At 35.5% G+C, this 11,848-nt stretch overlaps 1 non-coding gene across 1 annotated transcript; it reads left to right on the top strand.

Moving 5' to 3' along the window:
• Nucleotides 1-9,489: 9,489 nt before the first annotated feature.
• Nucleotides 9,490-9,563, top strand: LOC118348111. Its single transcript, XR_004801256.1, has one exon. It is a non-coding gene; the product is annotated as a small nucleolar RNA R66 (small nucleolar RNA).
• Nucleotides 9,564-11,848: the final 2,285 nt, after the last annotated feature.

The raw sequence follows: 11,848 nt of genomic DNA, 5'->3' as shown, positions 1-11,848 counted from the left end.
CTTACAATCATTTTCTATTTTCCAAGACTTTGAATGTGTTTGCTGTTTTTCACTAATTCGTGATGTCGGTATGAATATCTATATCTCTGTGTGATTAAGTGTACCGTGGATTAGCCAAATGCTAATTAAAGTCATATTTTAAAGAATGTTCATTAAATTGAGCCTATATTGAATTAGCTAACTACAATTCATCTAAAATGTTAGCTACAGTAAATTCATCTCATTTTTCATATATGAAGAGAACTATAGCATCTTCTGATGTAGAATTCAGAACGGAACAAGAAAATATGCTTGGAATCTCTCCTCGCACACTCTCGGATAAATTATGCTGGAGTCACACCAGTCAATAAGGCAATTTCTGAAAATATAATCAATACCCTCCCTTTATTCATTGAGCAATCTCCTTTAATAGCTACTCAGATTACAAATATAAATTGCAACAAACATAGCTGAAAATCAGCTTTAAGATACCAACGAAATTCAAATTTAAACTAGCTATGATTATCTTTGCATAACCAACAAACAAAACTAAACTTTGAAATTTAAAAATAATGGCCAAGAGATCAAATCTTCAGCCTGGCAGAGTCTTCGAACACGGCTCTCCCATCATTGGTCAGCCACCAATTCCCCCTGCTAAAAAGAACTTGACTCCGACGAGTGAAGCGATTGGTAGAACTCATACAAGTCTGGGTTAAGTCGTTGAAGCTCTTCAGTGCGCACCCATGAACAATAAGATTATGGCCTGTTTTTCCATTTAACCAAGAATTTCTTATATCCCCCCCAACGAGTAGACACAATCTGATCCTCAAGGATTTCATCCATTTCTTCTTTTAGAGCTGTCTTTGTGGGAAGCTTAGGAACTGCTACTGGAACTTCATATAGTTGCAAATATTCAACATTAACAATGGGATTAATCTGCAAATCATCAGGCAACTCGAGCACATAAGCATTAGTGCCCAATTTCTTGAGAAATTTAAACGGACCTGCCTTCTTTGAATGTAACTTCTGGTAAGTGTGCAGTGGGAAATGTTCAAGCCTTAATCTCATCATAACAGAATCACCTTCTGCAAATTCAACATTCCTACGATGCTTGTCAGTTTGCGGTTTGTAGAAATCATTGTTGACTACCAAATGGTGCTTGATTTTTTCACATAATGACTGGATATGATAAGAAAAATCTGCACCACTCTCGCTAACTCTTGAGTTAATCAATTAGGGTAGTAAATCAATAGGCTACCGTGGCTTCATGTCGCAAACCACCTCCAAAGGTGAAATTCTAATAGTCCGATTGATAAAACTATTATAGGCAAATTCAGCATTTGGTAGGATTAAATCCCATGAGGTAACATGATCACGAACTAAACAGTGAAGCAAATTTTCGAGACTTCAATTTTCAACCTTCGTTTGGCCGTCCGTTTGAGAATGAAAGGCACTAGAGTACTTCAAACGTGTGCCAAGCTTCGCCCACAATGTTTTCCAAAAATAGCTTACAAACTTCACATCTCTATCACTGACAATTGTTTTTGGTAAGCCATGGAGGCGCACTACTTCTCGCAAGAATAATGCTGCAACTTGAGAAGAATCATACGTCTTTGAGCAAGGCACAAAATGTGCCATTTTTGAGAACCTGTCAACAACAACAAACATTGAATCATGACCACGTACAGTCTTGGGTAATCCAAGTATGAAATCCATGCTAGGATCTTCCCAAGGAGCTTGAGGGATGGGTAACGGTGTATATAACCCAGCGTTTGTTTTCGAACCCTTTTCAAGTTGGCACGTGCGACACATCTTGACAACTTTGACAACATCACGTTTTAAGGATGGCCAGAAAAATCGATCTTCCAGTAAGGCAGTAGTCTTGTCACGCTCAAAATGACTAGCTAACCCTCCTCCATGAAGCTCTCTAACAAAATGCTCCCTTTAGAGATGAATCTGGAATACATAATTTGCAACCTTTAAACAAGAATCCTTCCTTCAACGAGTAGCCTATATGAGTATCCAGCTTGTTTTGATAGAGGTCAGCAATTATTGGACCAAAGAAGGGATCATCTACATGCATCTTCTTTATCTCATCAAGGCCAATAATAGAAGAGGATAAGATGGAGAGTACATGGGACTGCCTGCTCAGAGCATCTACTACTCTGTTTGCAGTTCCTGTTCGGTGCTTCAAAACAAAGCTGAACTCTTGCAACATATCCACCCAACCAGCATGCTGTGCGTTTATTTTCTTATGGCAGTTAATAAATTTCAAGGAATTGTGGTCCGTAAATAAAACAAACTCACGATGTAATAAATAATGCCTCCAATGCTTCAAGGTTTGAATGAGCGCATAAAATTCGAGATCATATGTTGAATATTTTTTTTTTTAGCTTCATTTAGTTTTTCACTGAAGAAAGCGATTGGGTGACCTCCTTGACTTAAAACCACGCCTATGCAAACGTGAGAGGCATCACATGCGACTTCAAAAACCTGCTCAAAATTTGGTAACTTCAAAATAGGGGCATTAGTTAATTTTTCTTTGATTTCTTCAAAGGTGCGGGCAGCTGCAAAACTCCATTGAAAGGCCCCTAGTTTCATACCCTTGGTTATGGGTGCCATAATGGTGCTAAAGTTGCAAATAAACCTGCGTTAAAAAGTAGCTAATCCGTGGAAACTTCTCACTTCATGAATGTTCGAAGGTGTAGGCCACTCTTTAACTGCACAGATTTTCTCAGGATCGGCTAGCACTCCTTCTGTTGAGACAATGAACCCCATAAAAGTGACTTGTGAATCAGCAAAAGAGCACTTCTTTAAATTGATGTAAAGCCGCTCCTTCCTTAACACCCGCATGACTTGTCTGAGGTGTTCTTTATGCTCCTCCCTGTCTCTACTGTAAATAAGGATGTCATCAAAATATACAACAACACATCTCCCAGAAAATGGCCTCAACATTTGGTTCATCACTCACATGAACGTACTAGAAGTGTTGGTCAATCCGAATGGCATAACCATCCATTCATATAACCCATCTTTTGTTTTAAAGGCAGTTTTCCATTCATCTCAAGGTGGAATTTGGATTTGGTGGTAACCACCCCCTAATCGATTTTTGAGAATATTGTAGATCCATATAATAAATCTAGCATATCATTTAAGCGAGGAATAGGGAAAGGGTATTTAATAGTTATCTTATTTATAGCTCTACTGTCAATACACATACGCCACATACCATCCTTCTTTGGAGTGAGTAGTGCATGACACACATAAGGGCTCATGCTCTCCATAATAAATCCCTTTTCTAAAAGATCTTGCACATGTTTCCTCAACTCTTCATACTCTTTTGAAATGAGTTGATATGCCAGATGATTTGGTAGCGTTGAACCTGGAATAAGGTCGATTGCATGTTGAATATCACGCATAGGAGGTAGTTGCCAAAGGAGCTCTTTAGGGGCTAAGTTTGAAAAATCTTGCAAAATAGAGATGAAATCTAGAGGAATTTTATTTTCCTGCATTATAGAAACCTCACGTGAGATTAATAAAAATATAGCTCCCGATTCCTTACTCTCTTCTTCAAACCGACGCATGGACAATGTTCTAGAGGAAGAAGAATCCTCTACCTTTTGAAAATCTGTGATTTTCATGGGTTTTAGTCGTATCTTCTTACTCCCACAAGTTAGTGAATATGAGTTTGAGTACCCATCATATTGTACCTTCCTGTCATACAACCAATGTCTTCCCAAAAGAATGCGACATGCTTTCATGGGCAAAACATCACACCAGACTTGTTCATTGAAGTCTGTTCCCAAAGAGAAAGAGACTAAGCATCTGGTTTTAATAGCCATTGACGTATCATCAATCCAGCAAACTCGATACACTTTAGAGTGAGGTTCTTGCTTCAGCTTCAGTTTCTCGACCAAATCAAGGGATACAATGTTCATTCCACTTCCATTGTCGATGATCAAGTTCATTGCTTTACCTTGATGCTCAACTACGGTATGAAAAATATTTGTGCGCAGCCAAGAGTCGTCTTCATCAGCTTTTTGCTTGTGACCTGTTAGGATTCTTCGAACCATGCAAACGGGCAACTCCAACCCCTCTAACTCCACTTCGAGCACCTCTTCTTCTTCTTTAGCACCTTGAACTACATCTAACTCACCCACCTTGCATTTCCCTGCATGTATTTTCTCCATTTCATCTTCTTCACAAATAAGTGCAAAGCGTTGATTCTTTGTAGGGCATAGTACAACAAAATGCCCTTTTCTCCACACTTATAGCACTCAATTGTACCTCTTTTTGTAGGGCGTAGTGATGGCGACGCTTGAGGAATTTCATTTCTTGGGAAATCTACAACAAGCAACACGAAGAGCAAGCTGGTATGCTTCCTCTAAACTGAATAGCCGCGCCACAGTCAGCTCTTTCCAAATGTCTTCACGTAAGCCAGCCTTAAAATGAGTTAGAGCTTGCCTATCCGTCTCCGTTACCTGGCTATGTATTGTGTGTTCATTGAACTTGGCAGTATAATTTTCTACTGTCAAGTTTCCTTGCCTTAGCGCCAATAATTCTTCAGAAAGAGTCTCCTCATAATCCAATGGTAGGAATTTCTCTTTGAGGCAGAGGTTCATCTCATCCCAATCGGTAATAGGTGGTTGTCTACGTCTATGTAACTGCTCTTCTATACTCTGCCACCATACTCTCACTTGCCCTTTCAATTTCATTCTTACGAACCAAACCTTCTATTCGGTTGCCATATTAAACCATTCAAAATAGTCTTCCAGTGACATTAGCTAATCATGAAAGCTGTTTGGGTCTAAGCTTCCATGATAATCAGGTACATCCACTCTAATTCGCTTAGATGCTTCGTCAAAGTGCTCGTACTCCCTTGGTTGTTGGTATTGCGAAGGGAAATGACCAATGTGACCACCTCCCCGATAACGATTGATCTCATCATTGTTTTCTCCACCTGTACCTCCGTCTTGCTCATTATTGTTGCTCTGGTTCTCTCCATCACCACGATCTTCCTCACGATTTTCCTGGTTAGGAAAGACTTGATTCCATACAACCTCCATTTGTTTAGTAAGGTTGTTGAGTTGATTAGTCATCTGAAGCAATATTTCATCATGTTGCTCTTGCATGAGTCGGTTACTCTTGTTGTATTGTCGTCCCCTTCTTGTACTTATGTTTATGACAAACGAAAGAACCTGTGACTGATGCCAAAAATTGATGTAGAATTCGGAACGAAACAAGATAATATGCTGGGAATCTCTCCTCGTACACTCTCGGATAAATTATGCTGGAGTCACACCAGTCAATAAGGAAATTTCTGAAAATATAATCAATACCCTCCCTTTATTCATTGAGAAATCTCCTTTAATAGGTAATGAGATTACAAATTTAAATTGCAACAAACATAGCTGAAAATTAGCTGTATGATACCAACAAAATTCAAATTTAAACTAGCTACGATTATCTTTGCATAACCAACAAACAAAACTAAACTTTGAAAATTAAAAATAATGGCCAAGAGATCAAATCTCAGCCTGGCAGAGTCTTCGGACACGACTCTTCCATCATCGGTCAGGCACCACCTTCATATTGATATTTTATTGTTTTCTATTGCACGGTTGTTTGGGTTTTCCTTCCCGCTAGTGTATCTCACGCCTCCTTTCCTTTTCCATCCCGCGGCCATCTCCTTCTTCGCACGACTCCTTCTCTTCTCTTATGCACATTCATTTCCCTACACATTCATTTCGCACGACTATCTCATTTCGCATGACCTTATCTTCTCATTTGCCCATAGCTCTCTTTTCATTTTTCTTCCCGTAAAATTGCCCACAACTCTCTTTCCAACAGCTGCTCAGAGCTTTTCTCCATATCATATACCAACAACACGGTAAGATCCAAAACCCTAGTGTTATGATCAGTTCATACCAGGAAAGGGGAGCTCGAGATATAGAAGGAAGGAACACATGAAGATATAATCTATTAGTTAATTGTTAGTTAGTCATGTGCTGTGCACGTGTTGATTAAGGGCTTAATATACGTTTATGTCCTCACTTACTAAGAATTACTATAGTGCCCCTGATGTAACGGTCATTAACAATCATAAGACTTCTATAAATACTGAAGCCTTTTCCTATGTATTTCATTGAAAAAGTTAATAAATAAAAGTGTTGGAGGTTCCAGATCCCTCGAAGATTAGCAAGTTATTTTTCCTTTAATTCTAGTCTGTTGCTACAATTGCATTAGAGCCATTCATAATTCTGAGCAATTTTTTTTTTCTTTTGTCTTACAATGGCGTAAGGCACACGGTTCAAAGAATTGGAGAAGATTGTTCTTGGGTTGAAGCAAAATCAAGAACTACAAGAGAAGAGAGTTGCAGATCATCAGAGTGCTCTGGAGGGGTTGAATTAAAAGATGAACCTTTTGTTGGAAGCCATGAATCGAGGAAGAAATGCTCGAAATGGGAATGGCAAGAATGGTGATGGGATCACATTGAAAACTCGACTTTGACTTATGGAATGCAGTTTCGAAGTATTAAGTTGGATTTTCCACGATTTGATGGCGATCAGTTTATTCCAGGAAAGGGGAGCTCGAGATATAGAAGGAAGGAACACAAGAAGATATAATCTGTTAGTTAATTGTTAGTTAGTCATGTGATGTGCACGTGTTGATTAAGGGCGTTTATGTCCTCACTTACTGAGAATTACTATAGTGCCCCTGATGTAACGATCATTAACAGTCATAAAACTTCTATAAATACTGAAGCCTTTTCCTGTGTATTGCATTGAAAAAGTTAATAAATAAAAGTGTTGGAGGTTTCTGATCCCTCGAAGATCAGCAAGTTATTTTTCCTTTAATTCTAGTCTGTTGCTACACCTAGCCTTGATTTTTCTCATTTATTTTGCTCAATTTGTTTGGATTTCCTTGGGTTTGATTTTGTTCATTTTAAATGCATGCTTGTTGAAAGTGGATCTATGATCTGTGGGTGCCTTTGATGTTATTTTCGTTTTTTTTTTTTATTTTGTTGATTTTGTTTAGGCTTGTTTGGGTTCAATTGATGTTATTTTTGTAGGTTATTGGTTTTCATTGTTTGGGTGCCATTGATTTCGTTCATACGTTCTGGACAGTAGAAAGGAAAGGATTAACTTAAAGGCATTCTCTGGGTGCCATTGATTAATTAAAACAAATTGGTCCTGAGGCATTAATTAAAGGATTTCATTCATACATTTGGGTGCCTTGATTTTTTTGAGGGGACTATTATGAGCCAGAGGTAATGGAGTTGGCGTCTGAATGTGAAAGGGAAATTGGGTTCTGGGATGGTAAGTAAAACATTTTGCTCTGTAAATGTTTGGCATCTATTATGATTTCCTCAGATGCCAGTAAATATTGAAAAAATAAGCTGGATGCTCTGTAATGGAAACAAATAGCAACTTGTTTCCATTACTGAGCATCCAGCTTATTTGAGCTGCTGTTTGAGCATCCAGCTTATTTCAATTGCTGTTTGAGCTGCTATTTGAGCATCCAGCTTATTTCAATTGCTGGTTGTTTCCATTACTGACCATCTTGCTTATTTTTTCAATATTTTGTTTAAGCTGTTGTTTGAACAAGTGCTTATAGCAGTTGCTATTTGTTTCCATTTACTGAGCATCTAGCTTATAGATGTCATTACTGTATTTTTACAACTTAAATGTCATTACTGTTATACTCATAAAAAAAATGAGAATCAAGGATAGAATCTGTTTTACAATCTGTTTTTATATATAAGCTGGAATTATGAGTCTAGATATGATTTTGTTCAATTATATGCGAATCAAGTATGGAAACTACATTTGATGAACATCCATTCTTTACCACTATTGCAAAGTGGTGAACAAGCTATCTCCAGCACCCCAATGGCCAATTGACATGATAATGTTGTACTCCAAGCAACATAATTGGAAGGTGAAAAAAGGCCACCTCGTAAGAAAACACAACAAGATGTGTCTTTCACTGTAGAGGAGGACAATCTTCTCGTGTCTGCTTGGCTCAACATTAGCATGGATGCTATACGTGGGACAAGCCAAAAATCTTCACAAATGTGGGAGAGAATTAGCGATTATTACAATGAGCATAAAAAACCTAGCATGACAAATCGTTCTGGGGGGTCATTGACCAACGATGGTTCGTGATCCAAAAATGCACAAATAAGTTTTGTGCTGTTGTGGCCCAAGTAGAATCATTGCATCTAAGTGGTGTGATGGTGCATGAGGACAATGTATGAGTTTCTAATTCCATCAATTCTAAAATTTGTTGCTGAAATTCTCTTCTCACATTCTCACTACTTTGTATATTTAGATTGAACGAGCCAAAATCATGTATAAAGAGATTGAGAATGCCACTTACGACATGGAACATTGTTGGTGTCTATTGAGACACCAATCAAAATGGCAGCAACATATGTCCATATTGTCAATGAGAAAGAAACTACATGGGAAACGCCCAGCTATGGTGGAGTCGACTCTACTAGGAGACGACATGATAGATGACAACATAGAGGTCATTTCTGAGAGACCTCTAGGCAAGAAGGTTGAGAAAGAAAAGGAGATAAAGAGGAAGGCTAGAGAATCTTTCGATGCTGAATTTATTGGGGCCTTAACTAGCATGAGAAATGATATAGCCATCTTCATCTTTGAAAGAAGACAAGCGGTCAGCAATTTGAATGCTGATAGGGCTGAATTACTAGTGGAAAAAAAGAAGAAGAATGATATGGAGAAAAGGAAGATCGATATAAAGATAATGAAGATGGATCTTGCTGGCATGAATGGAATGCAGTAAGAGTATTTCTTGAATCTTCAAAAAGAGATTTTTGAGGATTCAAGAAAGCGATCTCCATCTCCATCTCCATCTCCATCTCAACCTTTTGAAAATGTGTAGCATTTTGTTGGTGTAATGTTTTGGGATTTTGTTCTTATCCACTTAATATTGTAATTAAACACTTTACAATTGGTTTTAGTAGCTGGGTAGTCACATATGGTTGAAATACATGTGGCTGGGCAACAACTATTGCCTATGCTATTTTGTGGCCTTTTATTATTTTGGACTTTAAATATGGGTATATGTGACTGTTGGCAGCAACTATATGTGAATGTTGTACTCATGAAACTTTTATATTTTGGGTGTTATATATTTTTTATTCAAGTGATGAAACTTGTTGTGAAGCACTACCATCTGTTGGATCATATTTTGGGTGTTATATATTATAGCAGGCAGTGTTGGATTATAGTAGACAGTGATGAAACTTTTATATTTGGTTGTTATATATTTCTGTTTGTGCTATATGTATTCGAATATGCCTCTTATTTGGATGCCTTTGATCTGATAGCCCATGGATCGAGGGTGTTTCCTTCCATTCTTCCTTCATTAAAATTTTCACTTAGATTTGGTTGTTCCTGAAGTTGTCTCTTGTTTTCTGCTAATTATTTGTAGTTACCATTACATATGTTACCTTCTCTAAATATCTTAGCATATGGCTCCAATGATAACGTGAAATCTTTGAGACCTGATTGTCCAATTTGATGACAACTATAAGCATATTTTCTGAGGATGCTTTCCAATTAATGACTATATTTTTTTGTGGATGAGATATTGTAAGCACATTTATGCGACCTTATCAATTGTGTATTTTGGTTTCGGTTTTAAAGTTAAAAACTCTTGAGCCAAATGGAGAGAGAGCTCCAGAGGTCAGTTTTATAACAGGGTCTAGATCTAAATCATAGATTATACTTATGAGATTTTTATTTACATGTGAGATTGTTATATTATAGATTATTGAATTGTAAAAATGAAAATGAATATGATTGTGAGAGGTTATTAAAGATTATGAAAAAATAAAATAAAAAGTTATTAAAAAATAAAAATTAATTAAAGAAATATAAAAAATAAAAAATAAAAATATTTTTTTATTATAAAGAATGTGATGGCTAATCCAATGTAGACTTGAAATTTTGAGTGATTAGTTAAAAGTAAAAAAGTTACATATTAGTCAAATTTTGAAGAATATGATAGCCAATCAAATGCCAATGCTCTAAGTCGTAGTTTGGATAATTCAAATAAGACGAGATAAGATGTTTTGAATAGTAATGAGATTTTTTGAGTTAAGATAAGATGAGATAATTTGTAAAAATGTAAATGTTTAGATGATGAAATGAGATGGTTTTGACTTTTTGAGATTTGTTAAAGGAAAATACTAAAACCACAATTGGGCATTCCCAACTGGGATCCCAATTGGCTTTTTTTTTTTAACTTAATTATTAAGTAAGTATTTTTTATTAATGTTGTGAATTTTTTTTAAAAAAATATTTAATAATGATAAAAAAATGTATGAAGAAAAAGGAAAAAAGAAAAAGAAAAGAAAAACACTGGGCGGGATCCCAATCAAGATCCCCCATGTGTGGGTGTAGAAGCACTCTTTAATGAAGAGGTGGGTCCCACCAATGATTGAGTAATAGTTATGAATATATTAATAAAAAATAATATTTATGAGTAATTAAAAAATCTATCATAAATAAATTCAAAATCTCAAAATATATTAGGAAGTTGTTGGCCTAAATTATCCTATAATTCGAAAAAATAATTTCTCTTTTTTAAAAGATATTATTCTTAAAGATATTATTATTCTAAATAATAATTTAAATCCTAAAAATATATTGGGAAGTTGTTGGCCAAAATTTATAATTTCTCTTGTTTTGAAATATTTTTTATCTATTTATTTTTCTATATATATGAAATTCGTCATTTTTTATTCTAATTATAAATTATAATAGTTTTGATTATTGTAATAAATAAGTATATGAATTATGTCGTAGATTTGTTTTAAATAATTTATTAATTTTGAATTTTTCAATAAAATTCTAAAATGTACTTTTATTCAATACTCACAAAATTATCAATTTCATTGTAAAAATATATTATTATAATAAGGACTTATTGATTATTCTATTTTAATTATAAAAGAATTCTTTTCACTGTATATGATTTTTTTTTTACTATTTATATCAGAAAATAATAAAATGAGTTTAAAAAATTAATTGTTTAGATAGACAAAACTCTCTCTTCTGTATATAACTATCTCTTTCGTATAGACGAGATGACATAACCAGATGAGATAGTCTGGCAAACCAAACACTTGTCCTCGGATGGATTAATGTTAAGTCGTATTCTTAGGCACATTGTCAGGATCAGGAGAGACCCGTTCCAATTTCACAGATACTGTTTTACCGACACAGTGGGAGTGTTATCCCGTTGTGAGTCTGCACAATAGTTAAAGTGGTCATCCCCTCAATCAAGCCACTTTTAGCGCAATGGGTCATTACGTGGCGTTAAATTTAGTTGATCAGGCCTGAGTGGGAATTTTGGTTAGGCCTTAAATTCATCTTTATTGAGGTTAATTAGAGGGATTAGAAATTGGACTTAAAGGATATTAGACCTTAAACTATTGGATCTTAGAACTTAACCTTGATTGGGTCACTGTTGAGTTAAGTTTCATTTATTTTTACAGATGAATTGAGATTAAAATAAAAATTGAATAAAATATTATTTAAATATTATTTTTATTTAAAAATTTAAATAAATTAAATTTTTTATTTTATTTTAAATAAAAATTTTAAAAAATTATAATAATATAATGAAATAAAATAAAATGAATTATAAAAAACAAACCAGACCTTAATGACGTAAAATCGTTAGTTAAAATATCCAAGAAAAATCATTAGGACCCATGGGTCAAGCCTATGAAATGGACCCAACCCGTGTGTATGAAGACCAAACCGTGTAGTGCATGACCCGCAACCCAGTTAGCTGAAAACAACTCAACTCGTTGGCCTCATTCTAA

The sequence above is a fragment of the Juglans regia genome, chromosome 3 (assembly GCF_001411555.2).
Source record: "Juglans regia cultivar Chandler chromosome 3, Walnut 2.0, whole genome shotgun sequence".
Classification (NCBI taxonomy): Eukaryota; Viridiplantae; Streptophyta; class Magnoliopsida; order Fagales; family Juglandaceae; genus Juglans; species Juglans regia.
Note: the sequence above shows the minus strand (reverse complement) of the source record. Positions and strands in the feature narration are given on the sequence as shown.